A 21,068-nucleotide genomic window follows, 5' to 3' on the forward strand; every position below is an offset into this window, starting at 1 on the left:
GGCATGGGACTGTGAGGACACGAGGTCAGCGGGTAGGTGTAGGAGCAGCCTGAGGATGACCTGAGGGGTATTTGAGGTCCTTACCTTGCCACTTACCTCTCATCACTTCTTCAGTATCACTATACAAAATTCAAAATTAAGTAGCAACAAAGGTCAGAGAGGAACAGAGCAGGATGCTGTTCTCTTTCTGTGACAGTAGCTTTTTTTCTTTTTGTTCACTTCTTTTATTGCTTTTCCTGCCTTCTGCCTTTGCAGCTCTGTTTCATCTTTCCATTGCTGGAAGCTACTGTTTGTGTTATCTGTGGAGTGGAAACAATAACTCTGCTTTAAGAACGAGAGCCCTGGTCATATATGAATGAGCACAAAAGTGGTTCTATCTGGAGTTTCAATGGCAAGCAAATGCCATGAAAAAGTCTTGCAAAAAAGGAAAAGAAAGAAAGGAAAACAACACATTTTGTACCAATAAATGATCTAACTCTAGGGATGTTGTGCTAAGTAAACAACACCCTTCAAAATTAGACTTAAATTAAAAAAAAACTCACTCCATTATAAAGAATTTCAGGAAAAAGTACTATTTTTGCAGATTCCCGTTTTCTAACACATTTTTTGTGTGCAACATTCAGAAGTACATGCTGAACGTTCAGGACCATGAGAAGTTGAAGTGTGTATTTTAGTATGCTATGCTGTTTAGTTTTAATGCCAAATTGTTTATGAAAATCACATTGTCCTGAGTCATGCATGCAGTATCTATTTGATTGTAGGTTATGTTGGTTTACATTAATACAATTTTAATGTTTGAATAAATCACAACCTTTTCATGGCTCCACAGTGTGTCTTAAGGAGGCATTGTTCCAGATAGAGTTCAAAAGCTCATGGGAATATTATTTTTCATGTGTGAGATATTTATTTCTGTTGGTTTGCATAGATATAGCTGTAATTTGCATGGGGAAATGAAGGGATTTGTTAAAGCACCCATCTCTAGTGAACATGGCAATGGATGTTTTCTTAGTTGTCTTTTTCTTCTTCATGAATATAGAATCCTTTTGGTTATTAACTTAAATTTTGAATATGGTCATTTCCTTGCCATTTTCCCCCAAAATATGTGCTGATGGTTAAATTCTTTTCTTCCAAAAGTGTTTGTTCATACTGATAGAATCTTCTCATCTAAAAATTATAAAATGTCTTTTCCTTAAAATACGAGAGCAAAGAAGCCCAAATAAAGGATCTGAAAGAATTGAAAATGAACCCTTAAAATTAATTTAGGAACAGGAGATAGATCAAATGTTTCCAATTTATCTTGGAATTTGACATATGGCCTATTTACAACAGAAGATAATTGGGGTCAAACCCAGTGGCCTTGCAGATTCTTTGGCCACCCACCTTGCATAGTGTAGACTTTATCATAGTGTCAGGAGCAGGTGCTATGGATGCATAACCAGCATCAAACTCATGGTTTTTAATCATTTGCTGTAAGAAACACCCATGTTTTTGTTTATTTTTTTAACTTGCAATGTTTCTTAGTCCAAAGACTATTAGAGTTTCACTCAACCATGCCTAGAATAATGAACTGCCAATTGCTTCAACAACTATTTGAATTTAGATGCACTTCACAGGACAGTATCCTTTGACAGAACAGTTGGGTAAGCTTTAGGGCTTTGTGAGATCCTGAAGTAGACTAAAATGTAAATTACGATACTTTTTCTAAAGTTGCCTTTGGTTTGGGGCTGGCTCTATGGCATAGCGGGTAAAGCCGCCACCTACAGTGCTGGCATCCCATATGGGCACTGGTTCAAGTCCCAGCTGCTCCTCTTCTGGTCCAGCCCTCTGCAGATGTGCCTGGGAAAGCAGTAGAAGAGGGCTGAAGTTCTTGAGCCGCTGCTCCCACATAGGGGACCTGGAGGAAGCTCCAGGCTCCTGACTTCAGATCTGCCTAGCTCTGGCTGTTGCGATGATTTGGGGAGTAAAGTAGCAGATGGAAGATCTCTCTGTGTCTCTGTGTCTCCCTCTCTCTGTTACTTTCAAAAATATTTTTTTAAAAAAAAGAATAATTAAAGTTTCCTTTGGCCTAATGATGCTACTAATGAATAAATGTTTATTTTTCCAACCTATTTTTAGTGAAAAATCACCTTGTATATCAAGTTCTTCCTGCCATTCCTGCATAATACAAAATGCAAACAATGACAAAACCTAACGCTGTCTTTTTCTCATCATTAAATAGGAATTTCAGAGAGATACTTATAATGGGAAACAGCTTTTCTTGAAGCATCTACAACTCATAGAGATAGCCATACATTCAGAACTTTAGAGGTGTGCAAGTTAACACAGATGTGTATTGGGTACAGGGGTGGATGTAATGTTCTCTTCCTTACTAGAAATAGCAGTTTCTAAGCAAGAAGCGTTCTGAAGGCTATTGGGGTAGTAGACATTAGCTTCATCAGAAGTTCTTCACTTTCAAAGCAGCACCACCGGGATTCTCTCTCTAACTGTGGTGATGCCATGATGTCCCTTTTGCACAAGTGTTTTGCCAGCTGCATTGTGCACATTTCTGTGCACACATACTGACTGCTGACAATCCTTGGTACCACAGATACAGGTGTGATGATTTCAAGCAAGTTAGTTTTGCATCAACAGTATGACGGAATAGATCTGATAGGAACACAAAATGTCTCTGATAATTTTGTCAGACTGTCATTTTTTTCCTTAAACTTCTTAGTGATTCCATGCTTAATAATGAATGAATACAATACACTTTTATTGAATGTGGATGAAAATGAAACTCAATGGTAAAATTGAACTGAAAGCATCCTTTTCTCTTCATTTGCATGTTTTATTCAAACAATATAGAATGAATGTCTTCTAATGAGGTGGAAAAAAAGGTGGCATTTTATGCTGTCATGTCTTGCTGTTGGGGACATGGCAGACATCACTAATTCATTACTGGCAATCTCGTCACTTGTTGACTATGTTTATCAATGTACTTCCCCAGGTAGACATTACTGCTAATGAGAAGATGGGACAGAAGACCTTTTTGTCATTCCTAATCTATTGTTTACCCAGTAAGCTAGGCAATGTAGGGAAACAGGAGTATAAAATACTGTTTCTTAAGGAGATTCTAATCTATTGAAAAACTAAAATAGAAGAAACATTAGAGAACAGCACAAGACTTCAAAATTAAATTCAAATGAATTGTAATTAGAAGTGGGAAATATTTTAATCATCTGGCCCATTTTTAACCAAACAGTGGCAATCATGTTTTGTTTGTTCTGATGTGGTAGTTCCAAGCTTTATTTGCTCATTTCCTCAATTATCAGCAATGCATGGCTCTTGTGAGGCACTTAGAGAACCTCTCTGTGTTCTTGAACAGTTTCTTCCACATTTTCACGATGATTCTGATTTGTAAATTACTCTGTGTTAACTTCATTACAGGATTAGTTTGCTTAAGGATCAGGAGATATGTAGCCTAATCAATAAATTTCAAGAACTCCAATTGTTTATGTTCATAGATGTCTGTGAAGAGCTAATGAAAAGTGAACTTACAATAAAATTTCCTTAAGTCAGATTAATTCAAAATTTGTGCTAATTTGGTCAAAGTCTGGGGACACGTTACCACTAGTATGTTGAGTATTTGAAAAGACTTCAGAAAGCTTAATGCTGCTAATAAAGTCACAAGATTAAATTCCTAATTATGTATGAGAACAAACTTTTTTAGCAGCAGTTCTAGAATTATCTACTGTACTTTTAGCTCTGTAATTGCATGCAATCAGAGACCTGCCTTTGAATTCTTTCTCATTTAGTAATTATAAACTCCTCCACTCATTGGTAGATGATGACCTTTTTTAGAAATAGCTTTTTGGCCTCATTAGAATTCTGTGTACTCAAAATACCTCCACATTTCATTGTAAAGTTTATAATTTAGATATTGTACAAATTCATGGACTTCTTATAAAATAAAATGTGAGATCATTTTGCCATTTTGGTGTTAAGGTTTTCTGATAGTCATTTCAACACCATGTTTTGATTGCCAAAGAAAGGCTTTGCATCCTAAAGCTTTTTGGAATCTGTTGCATTTTTCTGACTGTGCATATGTTGGCTTCACCTGCCAGTCAAGTGTCTTAGCATTAGATGGCATTTATGGACTTAGCTCTACTTCATTTATATACCTTCAGAAGTAAGGTAAGAACAAATCATCAACTTTGAAGTCCCCAAGATCTGAGGCAAAATCTGATTGGCCACTGATTCACCAACTGTATAAAAGTAGAAAATGTATTTGTTTCTTCGTTTATGCAATGGGAATGTTTCCTTGCTTCCCTGGGAAATATTAAGATTTAGTATGTTGACTTTTAAAAAAAATTTTAAATAGTACTCATTTATTTGACTGTAAGAAAAATAAAGTGATTCTGGGTAATTTTAGATAAAATCTATTGTAGTCTCTCTCTCTTTCCATCTCTCACAGAATTGAAGGTATTACTAAATCTTGAGTATGGTACAGACATGAATATTTTCTTTGAGAGGCTATATTACTGGGGCTCTTTCCATTCTCTGTGTTCTAAGTTTAAGTTTCCATGGGAGTGGATCCAGGGAACTCATGTGGATCAGATATAGATCAATCCACTTTGGCCAGGAGGTATGCATATGTACTGTAAACATAGCTACTGGGGAGCCACTCCATATGTATAATGTGGTTCATTCTTAGAGAAGTAGTGAATAACTTTTGTGAGCTAAACTGTGAAATATTTACTATATTCTACTCCTACCTTTCCTTACTTTCTGATATATGTGGATGATATTTTGTTAGAATTGAACTGATTTATTTTAATTTCCCTCTGAAATATTGAGGCCAAGCCAAATGTAGTTGTCCAAAGACAAAGAGAATTTGGGTGCCTCCTAAAATTCTAAATTGACTTTGAGCATTTCTCTCTTGGCCCTAAAACCTTAAATCAACGACATTACAATTGTGGTCAGGAAGCAATGACTTTGCAAATGAATCATTAGGTACACTTATGAGAAGCACCATGTCCACCTACCAGATGGCTTCACAGAGCCCTTGTATTCTTTTAAAGAAATGGCGATATGTTTAAGCTGCAGGTGCAGAGTGTATGTTGCATCCCTCAAAATAGCGCCCTATTAGCACCAGGCATTATTACAGTAGCTAAGTCATATGGTCAACACCATTTTTCTAAGAAGCCTTCTTTTGGAAGACAGCATACATGACAAGACCATGGGCATCATAGTGATTAGCCCATTGCCACATTATAGAAGACATCAAGGCAGCTTATAAGGGACTCTACAAATACATGTGGGGGAAAAAATGACAAAGGAAGTGAAACATATCAAAAACAATTGATTATGATAGGATAAGTCACTGCTCAAAGTATGGAAAAGGCTCCAGGGGTCAGTCCATTCCATCATCTCCATGCTCATTTGCTGTTTGCAAAATGAGGCTAATACTTCTTCGGAGCATTCTTGCTTACAAACCAATGAAATGTTCCATAAAAAGTCAAGATTTAATGAATATTATTTCTTTTCTCTTATTTTCCCCACCACTTTATCATCAAACGAGGCCAAAGGAAAACAAGATAATAGCAATTATGGCAAACAATGTGGTGAGATGAAACACTTTCCCATCTTCTAGTATGTGGGCCTTGAAACAATTTTCTTTTCTGTATTTATATATAAAACCAGGGCACTGGAACAAATGACGAGCTATACAACTGTACTCTAAGACACATTTTTTTTTCATATTGTTATCAGATAGGAAAGAAGAAACTAGAAAAAAAGGAAAGTTGGAGTCCACCAGATCAATAATCCCAGTCTTAAATATGAATGACTCAATTGTAATTCTAATCTACAGTTCTTTCACCTAATAGGAAGGGCAACTCCTGAATCTCTGAGTTTCTTGAGTCCCTCTGTGCAAATATTGGGATATTGACCCACCTTTACAGGTTGTCATGAGGAATAAATTACAAAGTCAATGTCTACTGTTGGGAGTACCACTGTAGAATTTTACTGCATGGTGTAAATGTTCTACTTGAATCATCCAGTATGTCAGACACCAGTTACCTGTGTTTATTAAGCTCTTGAAATCTTGCTATAAAACTGAGAAACTGAATTTTAGTTTGACACACTAGTTTTCCAACAAAATGTTCATTTGTCTCCTTTTGAATCTCAGTTTTACTTATTAACATAGCATACTAAAAGTCTTAAAACTGAATAAGTGAAATAGAACCCAGAGAACTTTTTCCATCTGATCCTAACCCTCCACCACCACCACATATACACATGTGTATTCATGCATGCATATGAATGCGTGCACACACACACACACACACACATAGAGCCTAAGGGAGAGTATAAAGCTGAGGAGGTTGGTTAAGGAGGTCATGTCCAGGGAAGGAAATGAACCTAAGGTTGAGCAGACTATGCAAACTCATTCATCCAAAGGAGCAGGTGAACATCAAAATCCAGTAATGAACCTGGTAATTCAAGTCAGGAACATCAGGGAGGACCACCGAGTTATCCCCCACCACAGGGCATTTTCATGGGTCATTGGGAAGCGTGAGCCATCAGTTCTCAGGTGTGGCCTTCACTGATTTGGGGACCCATTAACAGATGCCAGCAAGAACCTAGAACTGAGCTATACTTTGAATAGCAAGAGCCTAGAAAATTGAAATTATTTGTCCAAAGTCACTCACGTGAATACTGGCAGGAAGAAATTAGCATTTTGCCCATATTAAGCTGTCTTTAGGACAAACCATAGACTACGCATTTGATTTTTACTTATGATAAATATGTTTGCAAAGGGGGTTCATTCCAAGTAGCAACATAAAAGCAATGACATCAGCATATAGCAAAATAAAGTTCTTTCTAATTAATTACACAAATTGTAGTCATGCAAGGGCTCTAACTTTGCTGGTTTAAAAATCTAATTCTCATAATCACATTATTGGTATTACTTTACATTTCCATTGAACAATTTAATAACAAGAAATGATAATCAGATATAGAATTATCAAGACTTCTTTGCCTTTACAATAAGCATTAGAAAGCATTTACTGGCATATCAGAAAGTATCATAAATAATTAAAATGCATCTACTTATTGAAATATCAGAATAGACAGTGATGTTATAGCCTACTTGTTTATTTCTTCATGCTCATTTGTAAAATTCAATGACTTCCAGAAGTTGTTATTACTACAAAATGTAAAAACACATGATTAATAGATTGAAGAAAGAGAAAATGTACATCGACTGTACATGTTCTTAAAAGATGGGAATAAAAATTAGTGTCTTCATAGGGAAAAACAAGCCAGAAATGAATCAAGATTTTTCTGTTGATGGGCATCTGGGGTGATTCTATATCTTAGCTCAAGTTCAACTTATGAATAAAGTACAGTTCATATTTGAAATATCAGATGAAATTCAGAGATCAGAATTCAAATATCTTTTCAGTTGTTTTCATATTTGTAACCTCAGTTAACACAGAACATATCATACAGCTTTGACAAACTATGTACCAAGAAACTATGATTAATTTACAAATTATTTTTACCAGTTCTGGATAATATGCAGCATTTGCTTCAGAGCATGGACAAACATTTTCCAACCCTTTTACTCAAACATTTGGAGTGACTTGCAGGCATACACCACTGATATTATTCTGACTGGTTTTCAAATTATACTGATAAGGCCTGGAGCTGTGGTTCTCAACATTTTATGTGCATAAAAATCACTGGCAATGTTGTTAACCTGCAGATTATAATCCTGCATTTCTAACAAGCTCCCAGGTGATGTACAAGTGAAAGAACCAGACTTTGAAGAGCAAGAACTTAGAGAAATGAAGTATTTGTTAGTAGAAAAAGGAAGATTAGCAGTTCTGCCTTCTCATCCTTGCCCTCCCACACATTTTTAGTGTTATACACACAGCTCCATGGTTCAGAGCATAAACTCAAACAGCTTAAGTTCAAATACACCTCCATCCTTCCTTCACCTGAACTTGCAGTGACCCTGAGTAAGTCAAAATCTTTCTTTTTCCATGTCTTCTTTTGTATGATGGAGAAAATATTCAGAAAGCTCATCTTGAAAAGTGGTACAAAAACTATTAACATTAGGTTGTTAGTTTAGTGTTAACCTCCACTAGGCACTTATTATTATGACCATAGCTGCTGTTTCAGACTTTCCATGGCTTGGTTGTACCTGGATCTAATGACCTGTCTAGAAGAGTGGGACTATTAGACGTTTGTTTTGTTAATAAAGAAAACTAGAAGCAAGCACAGTTGACAATTTGGATTGTTTTGGGCCTAGGTGGTTGTTTTGATATCATATTTATATTGAGTGGGAAAATGTTTAGTGTATTAGGGACTCATTTTAAATGATTAAGAACTGACTTTGATAATAGAATAACTGGCCAATTTCCATTACTCTCTGCTGGGAAGTAATTTGATGTAACGGCCTGTTGTTAGACTCTGTGTAAAGGTGGTGATTATGTTTAGAAGGAAGTGGGGTCAACCAGTCTATATTGACATATTCATTGTAGCTAACATTTTTTTTAAAGAAACACTGATTTATGTAAAATGCAGTATGAGAGTGAGAGAGAGAGAGAGAATGAGAGTTGTTTGAGCAAGAGATCTTTCATCTGCTGGTTCACTCCCCAAATGGCCACAACAGCCATCTCTGGGCCACACCAAAGCCAGAAGCCAGGAACTACATTTTGTTCTCCTAGGTGGGTTGCAGGGGCCCAAGCAGTTGCACGGTTTTCTGCTGCCTTCTCAGGCACATTAGTGGGGAAATGGATCAGAAGCTGAGCAGCTGGGACTTGGAATTGGCACTCCAGTAGGGGATTTCAGCATTGCAAGGGGGACTTAATGCAGTAAACTTGAAAGCAAGATTTGCTATAGTTAAACCAAAGCAAGGAAATGAGCGTGGAGAAGTGTCTTGGAGAAAGTCTTGGAGAATCCTCTTTTCTTTAAGAATACCTGATGTTGGAATTAGATTTGGATTCCAATCTCCTGGGATCCTCATAGTGGTAAGGAAATTAAAGGGGCACCACGCTCTTTTTCACTGCTTCCTGAAGGGAGTGTATTCCAACAACTTAATTGCTCCCATTTTGCTTTCCCCAGCCACCTAATTTTTATCCATGTCCTTAATTGCTCCTGCCACTGGCACCATATGTGTGAGCCCAGGAGGAACAATGCCAGCATCATGATGCTGCAAGCTGATCCTCACTCCAGGTGGTTCCACAGCAGGGTGAACAAAGATGAACAAGAAAGTCATTTATTTTTGAAAAACCAGAATGCCAATTTACTAATGGACAATTAGAACTATAACTGACAGACTAAAATATATGTCAGTGGGACTGCAGTGCCATTGCAGTCCTACTGATCTGCGTTACTGTAGCTAACAGTTTGTTAGCATGGAGACAGGTGCTCAAGGATCCCAGATTAGATAAGCAAATTATCAGGATAAGGAAAATGTTATATTCTGAATATTAGTAGCATCAGGCTAAGAGTGCATGCCGTAGCCACCTCCAAATGGGATGAGCCTGTTATGATTTTAGGTTAGTATGGAATCATGGACCTGAAAGCTAACGGGTAGACATTTCATCACATTAAGTTGAAGATAACCCAAATTTTCTACATAGGAGAGCCTAACAATAAGATCGTAGCATATCCTTGGTACGTGGAATAGAATAGCCAACCAATCTGTTGTGCAAAGCACTGAATCTGTACTCAAACTATATTAGATGCTATAGCTTCAGAAAAAGAAAAGAATTGCTGTTGAAAGCAGACATAGCTTTATAACTTGTTCTTGGCCATTTTAGTACATGCTTCTCTGTTTTGTAATTGTAATTAGCTCAAAAAATTCTTATTGATTTTATAACATAATCCAGAGTCTAAACAAATAATATTTATTAAAATTACCTTGGTATTTACACTAACATTTTATTATGTACCTGAAAGACCACATGCAAACATGTGTTAGCAATTTGAATCTATTTGTGAAAATGATGTGAATTTGACTATATTTAAATAGCCAGTATTTTATTTATGTTATTGCTAATGTCTTATTTTCCTAAGCTTTGTGCAACCTTCATAAATACTGAAGAAGTCTGAGGTTGTGTGACTGAACATGGATGTGTTTTTTTTGGAGACTATTATAGCTAACCCATAAAATACACATACACACTCACACATACACACTCACACATACACACACATGCATGCATGCACAATTGTCCTGGGCATCTCAAACATAAGAAGAAAGGCTGACAAGGGAGCAAGCAAGATGGTAAAATTATTCTGAGTGATACCACGTCCCAGAAAATGACTCAATAAAGTTTTATCAAGAAGCAAGAAGTCAGTGTACTAAAAACAAAATGAAAACTGTATAACAGCCCAGGTCATCTCTTAGTAATTCATTCCTTTGTTTGTGCCTTACCCACCAACATCTGTATCTGATTCTACGGAAAGAGAAATGAAACTTAGTCCTGGTGTCTCTGCTGTCCCAGCTGACAAGCACCCAGTCAGAACTGCAAGGTAGACAGGTTTCATTCTCCCCTCAACCCCATTCATGTTAGTTTTCTCTTCCCACAGCACTAATTTTGTTGTTGTTGATATCTTGCATTTCTTCACTAGTTTCATCACTTCTTTTAGAATTTCTCTGGACACACTTCCAGAGAGGTGACTCTCACCCTAGATATTCTCTTTGATGTTTCTCAGTTCTCTTCTGGACCTCAAGGCTGCCCAATTTGTAATGATTACCTCCTTCCTACTAAGTCCTGCTTCCGGTGGGCAGGCCTGTGCGGTCATGGAAGGTGCACCACATAAATTGCACAGAGTGTCAAAAGGGGCCTGAGTCACGTCAGGATGCTGAGTGCAGTTGCTGCAATTGTCATCACAGGGCTGATGCTTCCCAAAGCAAGGAAACATTCAGAAATCATGGTTTTAAAAGGTTAAGGGGCTGGCATTGTGGCACAATGGGTTAAACCACTGCTTGCAATGCTGGCATCTCAGAGCACTGGTTTGAGTCCTGACTGCTCTGTTTCTGATCCAGCTTCTTGCTAATGTGCCTGGGAAGGTAGTGGAAGATGCTTCAAGTACTAGGGCCCCTGCCACCCATGTGGGATTCCTGGCTCCTGGCTCTGGCCTGACTCAGACTTGGTTATGGCAGCCAAGCAGATGGAAGAACGAATGTGTGTGTATCTCTGTCTCTCTTTCAAATTAATAAATATACAAATCTTTTTAAAAAGATTAGTAAATTAATCTCAGCAAAAACTCTCAAAAGTGAGGGAGATATGGAGATTATTCTGGCAATTGTTTCAGAGTAGACTTAAAAAAAAGATTTATTTATAGGCCATAACAGCTGGGGCTGGGCTAGGCCAAAGCCAGGAGCCTAGAATTCCATAGAGGTCTCTTACATGGGTGACAGTGACCCAAGTACTTGCGCCATCTTCCGCTGCTCTCCCAGGTGCATTAGCAGGGAATTGGACTGGAAGTAGAGCAGCCAGGACTCAAACCAGTGCTCCTGTGGGATGCCGGTGTTGCAGATGGTGGCTTAACCTGCTGCACCACAATGCTGGCCCTTTGAGTGGAATTTTAACATGAGATGTGACCTGCTATCCTCAGTAAAACAACACAGGAGCTCTATTGATCTCTGAGGCCTTGCAGTTGGATTTGTTTGAAGGAGCAATGTGCTAGGATTGGCCTTCCAGGGAGAGAAAGTTTGATTGTGTTCAGGAAGTCTTTACCTTAGTGTCATCTAGGTTAGCTAATATTCATTTCCTGACTCTGCCCACACATGATAAATCAGAGTTGCCAAGAATAATTCAAGAAATGGCACTTGATTTTTTTTTAATATTGGAATCCTTCAGGGTTAATACTGCTGAACTAGACAATCACAATGTTTAGCAGGGTGCTCACCCTTTTATGCACATCACCATTTTCTACGTAACCTTAAAAAATACACAGATTATAGCACAGGCATTTGGAGCAGGGGTTAAGGCACTGCTTGGAATACCTGCATCCCATTTTCAAGGGTTTGGGTTCCAGGCCTGGCTTTGCTTCCAACTCAAGCTCCCTGCTAATGTGCACCCTGGGAGGCAGTGGGTGATGGCACATGTGTCCTTGCCACTCATGTGGATTGAGTTCCAGGGTCCTAGAATCTGCCTGGTGCTGCTGTGGATATTGTGGGCATTTGGGGAGTAAACCAGTGGATGGGAGTTCTTTGTCACTCTCTCTTTGTCTCTCAAACACACACACACACACACTAGACAGGGTCTCAAAACACCAGACCTACAGAATCCATTTCTGCCAGTGCTACAAACATGTGTTTCCAGCACACTCTGTAAGTATTTCTGACGTTCCAGAAGAGTTGGGAACCTGGAGTTTGAAGGTCTTCCCTTGTAGTGGCCTTGGGGACAGGACACTCTTGTCTGTGCTCTGCTTATCACAGGAGAAAAACTGGCTTAGGAAGTTAGAAGTTGAGGTATACAGAGGTGCTGAGGATGCTTCTGCTGATGGTGCCACCAGCAAAGGAAAGCCCAGGACGAAGCACTGGCTTCAGTGGTTGATCTTGCAGGCAAACATTTCAGGAGGAAAGGAGGTAAAGGAAGGGCAACCAAGGAACTAGAGCCAGAGCTGGGGGATGGGCTCTGAGAAAAGGCAGGTGGATGTGATGACCAAGACATAAAATAGAGCTGGGGGCAGGGGTCGTATTGCAAAGGTCCAAGGCCTCACATTGCTTTGTGCAGATGTAAAAACACAGAATTTCTGAGTCCTACCCAGCATCTCCAGAGGAGAGGCCTTAACATGTGTTGCGTACATTTTTAAAGCTATACAGCATTTGGTGATGGAGGCAGGGACTCGGGCCACAGCGTTAAGCAGGATAAGAAGAGTAGGAGCAGATACATGAAAACATGTGGCAGGGAGTTTTTCATTTTTTTTTAAAGCAGATTTGAGAAACTAAGAGGTGGGTAAAGCAAATAGGAAACTGAGTGGAATGAAACATTTTTGTGTTTTTGTATTGTTTTTACAGTGCACAAAGTGATTGAGTTTATTTAAAAGGTGAGAAAGTAAACACACCTGAGCATAGGTAGGGAGTGGGCCAGAAGGAGCAAAGGGGTGGGGGAGGGGAAGCAGAGCAATGGTGGCTCCTGCTGCAATCGCAGTCAGTCCTAGTCGGCAGAGAGAGAAGAGCGTGTTTTTGTATTTTCTCGGGACAGATTTGAGCATGCCGGAAAGGAAAGACTGGTTAAGAACAAGAGGTTAAAGCAGCAGCTAAAGGAAGGGAAATTGAAGTTAGGTTCTTGAGAAAATAGCATCAAAACCCAGCACCGGGAAGGTAGTAAGATCAACACACACAGATTCTCATTTCGTTGCTAAAATGAGCGGAGGGTAACCCACGAGGGCCAGGACAGTAATTGGTTTGTGTTTGTACTTTTCCATATAAACTCTCCAGCACTGACAGTGAGGGACCCATGTCAGGCCTGGACAACCTGAAACAGACCTGACTGGGTGGTCCCAGGGAGGTGCAGGGAAGCCTTAGAGAAGTCAGCTCAGGCTGGTCATTGCCACAGGTTTATGGAAATGGCGATGAGGGAGAGTTTAAGCTTCTGTAAACTTTCAGGCCTATTAACAAGTTATAAAGCGTCCATAACTCTCCACAAAGATGACCATTGATTCCCAACAATGATTTTTCATCACATCTGAGTGCTGAGCAGCCCTTATTTATGCTCTCAAAGAAAGTTTCTTTTTGCCCCTGGAATGATTGATTTTTCATTTTAATAGAGTTCCTTTCTCCTGCATTAAAATCCAGGAAATGGGAGGAGGAGGTGGGGGAGGGGGTGTGTATCCAGCATGTGTTGCAAGTAAATCATTAAAACTCTTGCAAACACAGCCTTAGAGCTGTCAGCTGGCTTATTTTCAATCAATGACTCCGTGGCAATATAGGTTTAAGCTGGTGACAATGAACATGAGAAACAGTTGCATTTTAACACGTGTCATTCACGGCGATAGTTTATTGCACCTGGTTCCGATTCTGTCTACTTTTCGTGGTGCAGCAAACACAAACTTACAAAGAAAGTAATCTAACTGTGAAGAAAGGATTTCTAGCAGCTGGGGCAGTGAGGCTTCTGGCTCTTTTCTTCTTGGCTCGGGACCAGGCAGCCTCCAAGCTCAGCTTCCCTATCACTGTATCAAACAGCTCAGTGAAGACTGAGGAATGCAGGTGAGCTTAGTTAAAGATGCTATTCTGCTATTTTAGAATTATGCCTGAACAGTGAATGTTGTTAGCTTCTCTTCCATTCAGCTGATGCATTTCCTAAAATAAAATTACAATCCACTGGGCCCTTTAGAAAGTAAGTTGCATATTGCATAGTTTATAAAAATGAAGTTGCCCATCTTTTTGGTTAACACTTAAGACATCTGTTTCTACACATAAACAGATAAACACTAGACAGAAAGGTATTGGCTACTAGTAATTGTAAATATTTTTCTCTAGTTCTTTTTAATTTTGTTCAGGATTATCCAGTTTGCTTCACTTTTGTTTTCTTTTCATGAGCTCATAATTACCAATTCTTTGTATTTTAAGTCATAGAAAGTTTTTCTGATATCAAAGTTACGTAGCACTTATTCTGTGTATTTCTTTAGCACTTTCTTGAGTAGCATTTATGCCTGATAAAATACACATCTTTAAAATATACACAAAAGCGGGCCGGCGCCGTGGCTCAACAGGCTAATCCTCCGCCTTGCGGCGCCGGCACAACGGGTTCTAGTCCCGGTTGCCCCTCTTCCAGGCCAGCTCTCTGCTGTGGCCAGGGAGTGCAGTGGAGGATGGCCAAGTGCTTGGGCCCTGCACCCCATGGGAGACCAGGATAAGCACATGGCTCCTGCTTTCGGATCAGCGCGGTGCGCCGGCCACGGCAGCCATTGGAGGGTGAACCAACGGCAAAAGGAAGACCTTTCTCTCTGTTGCTCTCTCTCTCACTGTCCACTCTGTCAAAAATAAAAAAAAATAATAAAATATACACAAAAGCTAGCAGGCAAATCAGCCCTGTAGCAAGGTACAGTGACTCATTTGTAGTTATCTTAGGAGTTACCCTTGCGAATTAGAGGTGGCTGATCACCAACATTTTTAAAGGCTTTTTTTGTTAAATTCCAAATAAATTTTTACAAGCTTACTTATTCATGTCATTGCCTTAGTGTCAACAAATTGAGTGCCTCGTCATGTGCCAGGCACCCAGAGAGGCACTGTGTTCACAGAAACGAGTACAACAGATCCTGACTGCTAGGGAGTCACAGTCCAGCAAGGGACTTGATCATGGCATGAGATTAATAATTAGTAGTCCAGGAATATCTTTACACATTCACACTTGAATGGATGCCCCTACTTTCCCATGCTCCCGTGGCTGCTTCAGGTGGGATTGCTCAATCAGCAAGCATAAAACACGCCTTGCAAGGCAAGTGGCTTTATCTGTGATGTCATTAATGAGCCCCGCCCTCCATTCCCACAAACCAGCTGGCGATCTCAGACACAGCCATACTTAAGAACGGGTACTTCTCAGGGTTTTCCTTGAGCTGAATCATTTCGCTGTAAAGGGAAGAGGATTTATGTTGTCCAACAGTTGTGGTAGGATGAGTTCCTGGATAAAAATAAAATGAGCCCTGCAAATACCCGGAGTGGGGAAGCACTACAACCATAGGAGAGATTGGCTTTCCCTGCAACAGCAGAGGTGGCTTTTGAAGACCACTGTGCCCTCTGCACTAGTGCCAACAACAAGCAAATGTGCCAAAGTATAAACTGTCAGAGGAACAGCCTGAGGGCAGCCGGCCAGGCTGGGGGGCTGCCTGGTGACTACACTGCCGTGCCAGGTGCAGTAAATCTTGGCCTTGTCTCCACCACCAGGGATGGATGCAGTGCATGGCCTCTTGGGCTGCTCTCTCAGGTGAGTACTTTAAGTCTTCAGAGGTGTAAGCCAGGGAGGCTTAATGACCTAGTGACTCCACTCATACGCTTGAGTAAGAACTGAAATACGCCGAAAAGCAAATACTGTTCTCACTTGTAGCGTGATTTCCCGCAGGTGAAATGGGCCTCAACCTGCAGCATCCTTTCAAGAGCTTGAGTGGGTTTGGCGGTACCTTGGGATCTCAAGAGCATACAGCATCAGAGATAGAAAACCCAAGGGCATGGCCTGAAGCTGATTTTGTAAGTTCCCAAATAGGGGATTAATCCAGAAAATAACATGACTAAAATATCTTATGTGGATGTTAAGGTGGGGAGGCAAGGGAGATTGAGAGTAGATGCTCATTGTCAAAAGAAAACCAGGTCCACTTTGTTAGCTACTCAATGTGTCCTCACGCAAGACCATGACTGTTCTCTGGATCTTGACAAATGTTAAGGAAAGTAACTGAAATGGACTTTAAGGTCAGCGATATACCTTCTGTGAATAGCCACAAAGAACTGTTTCACAACCAACTTGAAGTTGTGTCATGTCTCACGTAAGATTATCTGAAATGACATCACTGGAAGTCTAACCCCTGTTCTCTCTTTGGGCTGAGACTGTACAGTGGGGTAGAAGAATGTGGCATGACATGAATTGGGCCCACCTTTCAACTCTGTTCAGTGACCCTTATGGTTCATATAGGATCCGGGATGGTGAAGAACTTGTTTCCACTGCTAAATATTCATTCATTTCTGCAGGACAGAATTGATTGCCAGCTAAGTGGGCTAGGTGATGGAGTCAAGATGAAGAACATTGCAGTCCCTGAACTTACGGCACATAGACTCAGACACACACGCAAGGTGATGAGCAAACCAAGTGATAAGGGCAAAGCACCCAAAGGTGGAACCAACTGACAGAGCTCCTCTGCTCACACGTCGTTGGGAAAGTTATCTACTGAGAACCAGGTGCAGGTTCTTGGCCAGCTGAGTGCTAGAGAGAGCTGTGAAAGGCCACAGTGGAAAAACGTGGAGGGTGATTGTGAACAAGTGATCTCGGTGAGGGTTCTCTGGTGTAGGTCTGGGCACCTTCAGCAAATGACAGATTTCTTTGATTTTAGTGGGAAAACATCTAGTTTTTCACTGAAGTATAACAATAGCTGGGGTTTTTTGTATATAGTCTTTTCAGGTTGAGGAAGTCTCCCTCTATTTCTAGTTTATTGAGAGTTTTTATCATAAATGGCTGTTGTCTTTTACAAAATGCCTTTTCTATCTGGATGAATTGTGTGTCATGTAAATTCTCTTCTTTATTTATAGAGAAGTTACCTACAGTGATGACTGTTGAACCAGCCTTGCATGTCTTGTATCAATCTCTTAATCAAGGTGTGTAATTGTTTTTAGACAATGTTAGTTTTGGTTTACTGATAAACTCTGGTGGAGGATTTTCTGCATCTATGCTCATGAGAGATTGGTAAGGTTCTCTGTTTCTGCTTTCTGAGAGGTTGTAGAGAATTGGTATACTTTGAGTGTTTGTTAGGATTCACGAGTGAACCCACCTGGGCCTGCTGTGTTCTGTTTTGAGAGGTTATTATAGATATAGGCCTACTTTCTTCCTGTATGAGTTCTGGCAGATTAGAAATTGAGCCAGTTCATCTCAATTATAAAATTCTGGAGCATGGAGTTCTTCATGGCATTCCTTTATTATCCTTTTAAAGTCCATAGGATCCACAGAGATGTCCTTTATGTGATACAAGTTCTTTGGGTCCTCTCCTTTATTTCCTCATTTTGCCTGGGTAGAGGTTTATTAATTATATTGACATTTTCAAAGAATTGCTTTTGATCTCTTTTTTTTTCTATTGTGTTCTTGTTTTTTATTGTATTGCTTTCTGCTCTGATTTTTTAAATTTCTTCTGTCTACTTTGGTTTTAATTTGCTCTTTTTTTACTTGTTCCTTAAGATGGAAGCTTAGATAAGTGATTTTAGATATATCTCCTTTTTGAAAGTATGTATTAAATATTATAAATTTCCCTCTTAAGTGCTTCTTTGCATCCCACAGCTTTTGATAGTTGTATTTTCATTTTCCTTTAGATGAAAATATTTAAAAATTTTTAGGTTTCTTCTTTGACCCATGTGTTATTTAGAAGGGTGTTTATTTTCCAAGAATCTGGAGATTTTCTTCTGGTTATTGACCTAGTTTAATTCCACTGTGGTCTGAAAGCAGTTGCTCTGTACTTTTTATTGTTAAGGTATGATTAAGGCCCAGAATGTTTTCTGTTAAATGTTGTCTCATGTGAGCTTGAGGAAAATGTGTATTCTGCTTTTTTGAAGCAATAATCTACAGATGTCTATTTTATCCAGTTAATTGATTCACCAACACTTCATGATTCTAGCCACCATAGTGGGTATTAAGAGCTATTTCACAGTGATATTGGTTTGCATTTCCTTTATGGCTAATGATGGTGAGCCTCTGTTGATGTTCTTATTGCACATTTATATATCTTAAATCTCTATGTGGATCCTTCATTTTCACTTGGGTTGTCTCTTACTATGAATTATAAAAATTCTTTGAGGAGCCGGTGCTGTGGCATAGCAGGTTAAGCTGCTGCCTGCAGCACTGGCATCCCATGTGGACACAGGTTTGAATCCCAGCTGTTCTACTTCCGATCCAGCTCCCTGCTAATGTGCATGGGAAAGCAGTGGAAGATGGCCCAAGTCTTTTGGCCCTGCACCCATGTGAGAGACCTGGAAGAAGCTCCTGGCTTCTAACTTCGGATTGGCCCAGCTCTTGCTTTTGTGGCCATTTGGCGCAGTGCGTCAGTGGATGGAAGATCTCTCTCTCTCTCTCTGCCCCCTTCTCTCTAACTTTGCCTTCAAATAAAGTTCTTCATCCAATTTAGATACAAGTCCATTTTAAAAATATAGTTTGCAAACATTTTCTCCCATTCTGTGACTAGTTCCATAACTTTCATAATGGTATTTTTTAAAGCACAAAAATTTTACATTTTTATTAAACCCATTTTTTCTATTATGTTTCTGATGCATCTAAGAAATCAATACCTAACACAAAGTCATGAAGATTTACTCCTTTTTAATGAGTTGTATAGTTAAAACTCTCCCATTTAGGTGTCTATGATCCAATTTGTGTTAACTGTGGGTTTTGAGAGTAAGGTCTAAATTCTTTAAGATGTGGATATCCAGTTATCCCAGCAAAATTTGTCTTGGTAATAATTAAAAAAAAAAATTGTCTGGGGTCAGCATTGTGACATAGCGAGTAAAGCCATTGCCTGCAACACTGGAATCCCATATGAGCACCGGTTTGAGTCCTGGCTGCTCCCTTTCCAAATCAGCTCCCTTCTGGTAGCCTGGGAAAAGCAGTGGAACACAGCCCTAGCATTTGGACCCTTGCTACCCATGTAGGAGACCTCAGTGAGGCTCCTAGCTTTGTCCTGGCCTAGTGCTGACCACTCTGGCCATCTGGGGAGTTAACCAGCAGATGGAAGATCTCTTTCTCTTTCTCCTTCTATTTCTGAAACTCTGATTTTCAAAATAATTCTTTTAAAAAGTAAATTTCTGAACTCCCACTTCTGTTCCATCGAGCTTTGTGTCTATCATAAACTAGTACTATATTATCTTAAAGACTATATAGCCTTATAGCAAGTTTTTAAAATCAGGAAACTTTTTCAAGATTGCTTTATTGTTCTGTATTCTTTGTATTTCCATATGTATTCAAGGATTAATTTGTCAATTTCTGCAAAATGTTAGTTGGGATTATGTTGACTATCTAGATCAATTTGGTAAGTATTGCTATTTTAACAACATTAGGTCTTCAATCTGTGAATATGTAGTGGTTTTGATTTATTTAGGACTTTTAAGCTTCTTTTCAAAAATTTTATTTAGCTTTCAGAATATAAGTTTTGTACTTTACATAAGTCAGGGTTCTCCAGACAGATAGAACCAAGAGGGAAATACATGGATATGGATAAAATAGGAAATGGATTAAATAACTATGGAAGCTCTGAGGTCCCATAACCTGCTATCTGCAAGCTGGATAGCCAAGAATGCTGGTGGTATAATCCAGTCTGTGTCTGAAGATCTCAGTAATGCTGGTGTTCATCTCAGAGTCCAAAGACCTGGGAACCCTGCATTCTCATAGAAGGGTGATGTTGTAACTACTGGCCCAAATCCCAAGGTATGAGAATTGGGAGTGCCAATATTCCAGGGTATGAAAAGATGGATGTACCAGCTCAAACAGAAGCAAACTTGTCTTTCCTCTGCCTTTTTGTTCTATTCAAGCCCTCAGTGGGTTGGATGATGACCAACCACATTGGTGAGGATGATCTTCTTACTCAGTCTATCAATTCAGATTCTGAGCTCTTTTCTAAACAACCTCACAGACTCATCCAGAATTTTTTTTGCCAAGCATTTCAGCATCCCTCGGTGCAGTCAAGTTGACAAAGTTAGCTATCACATACTTCACTTGTTAAATGTATTTCCATGACTCTCTTCTTTATTTATGGTATTACAAATAGAATTATTTTTTAATTAAATTTTTAAAATGAAAATTTTTTTAGTTTGTTCATCGCTGATGTATGAAAGTACAATTGAGTTTTGTATTTTATTCTTGTACCCTATAATCTTGCTGAACTCTATTTTTAAATAGGTTTTTAATGTATTCCTTAGGATGTTTCTATATACAAGATTATCATCTACAGAGAAAGTTATACTTCTATTTCAAATATAAACACATTTATTCATTTTTTCATATGATTTTCCTGGTTAGAACTTCCTATAAAATGTTGAATAGGGGTGGCAAAATGGACATCCTTTTCTTGTTCCTAATCTTAGGGATAATGCATTCAGTCCTTCATCATTAAGTGTTAGATTGACTGTGGAGTTTTTGTTGATGGTCTCTATCAGATTAGGAAGCTTTGTTTCATCTTTAGTTTGTGTTTTAATCATGAGGGGATGTTCAATTTTTGTCAAGTGATTTTTCTTGTGATCATGTGAATTTTTTTCTTCACTTTCTTGATAATGTATTATCCAACTTGGTCATGATGTACTGTTTCACTTCTGTATTTGATTATGGACATTTTGTTAAGGGTTTTGGCATCCCTATTCATAAGAGATGATGTCTTTG

At 39.1% G+C, this 21,068-nt stretch overlaps 1 long non-coding RNA gene across 3 annotated transcripts in view; it reads left to right on the top strand.

Moving 5' to 3' along the window:
- Positions 1–15,521: 15,521 nt before the first annotated feature.
- Positions 15,522–21,068, top strand: part of LOC138849921 (uncharacterized) — a 112,216-nt gene continuing 106,669 nt past the window's right edge. For all 3 annotated transcript variants that reach the window (XR_011389132.1, XR_011389133.1, XR_011389131.1), the window contains exons 1-2: positions 15,522–15,938; positions 16,074–16,198. This is a non-coding gene — a long non-coding RNA (uncharacterized lncRNA). The remainder of the gene's footprint in view (positions 15,939–16,073; positions 16,199–21,068) is intronic.

This window comes from Oryctolagus cuniculus, chromosome 6, assembly GCF_964237555.1.
Source record: "Oryctolagus cuniculus chromosome 6, mOryCun1.1, whole genome shotgun sequence".
Lineage (NCBI taxonomy): Eukaryota > Metazoa > Chordata > Mammalia > Lagomorpha > Leporidae > Oryctolagus > Oryctolagus cuniculus.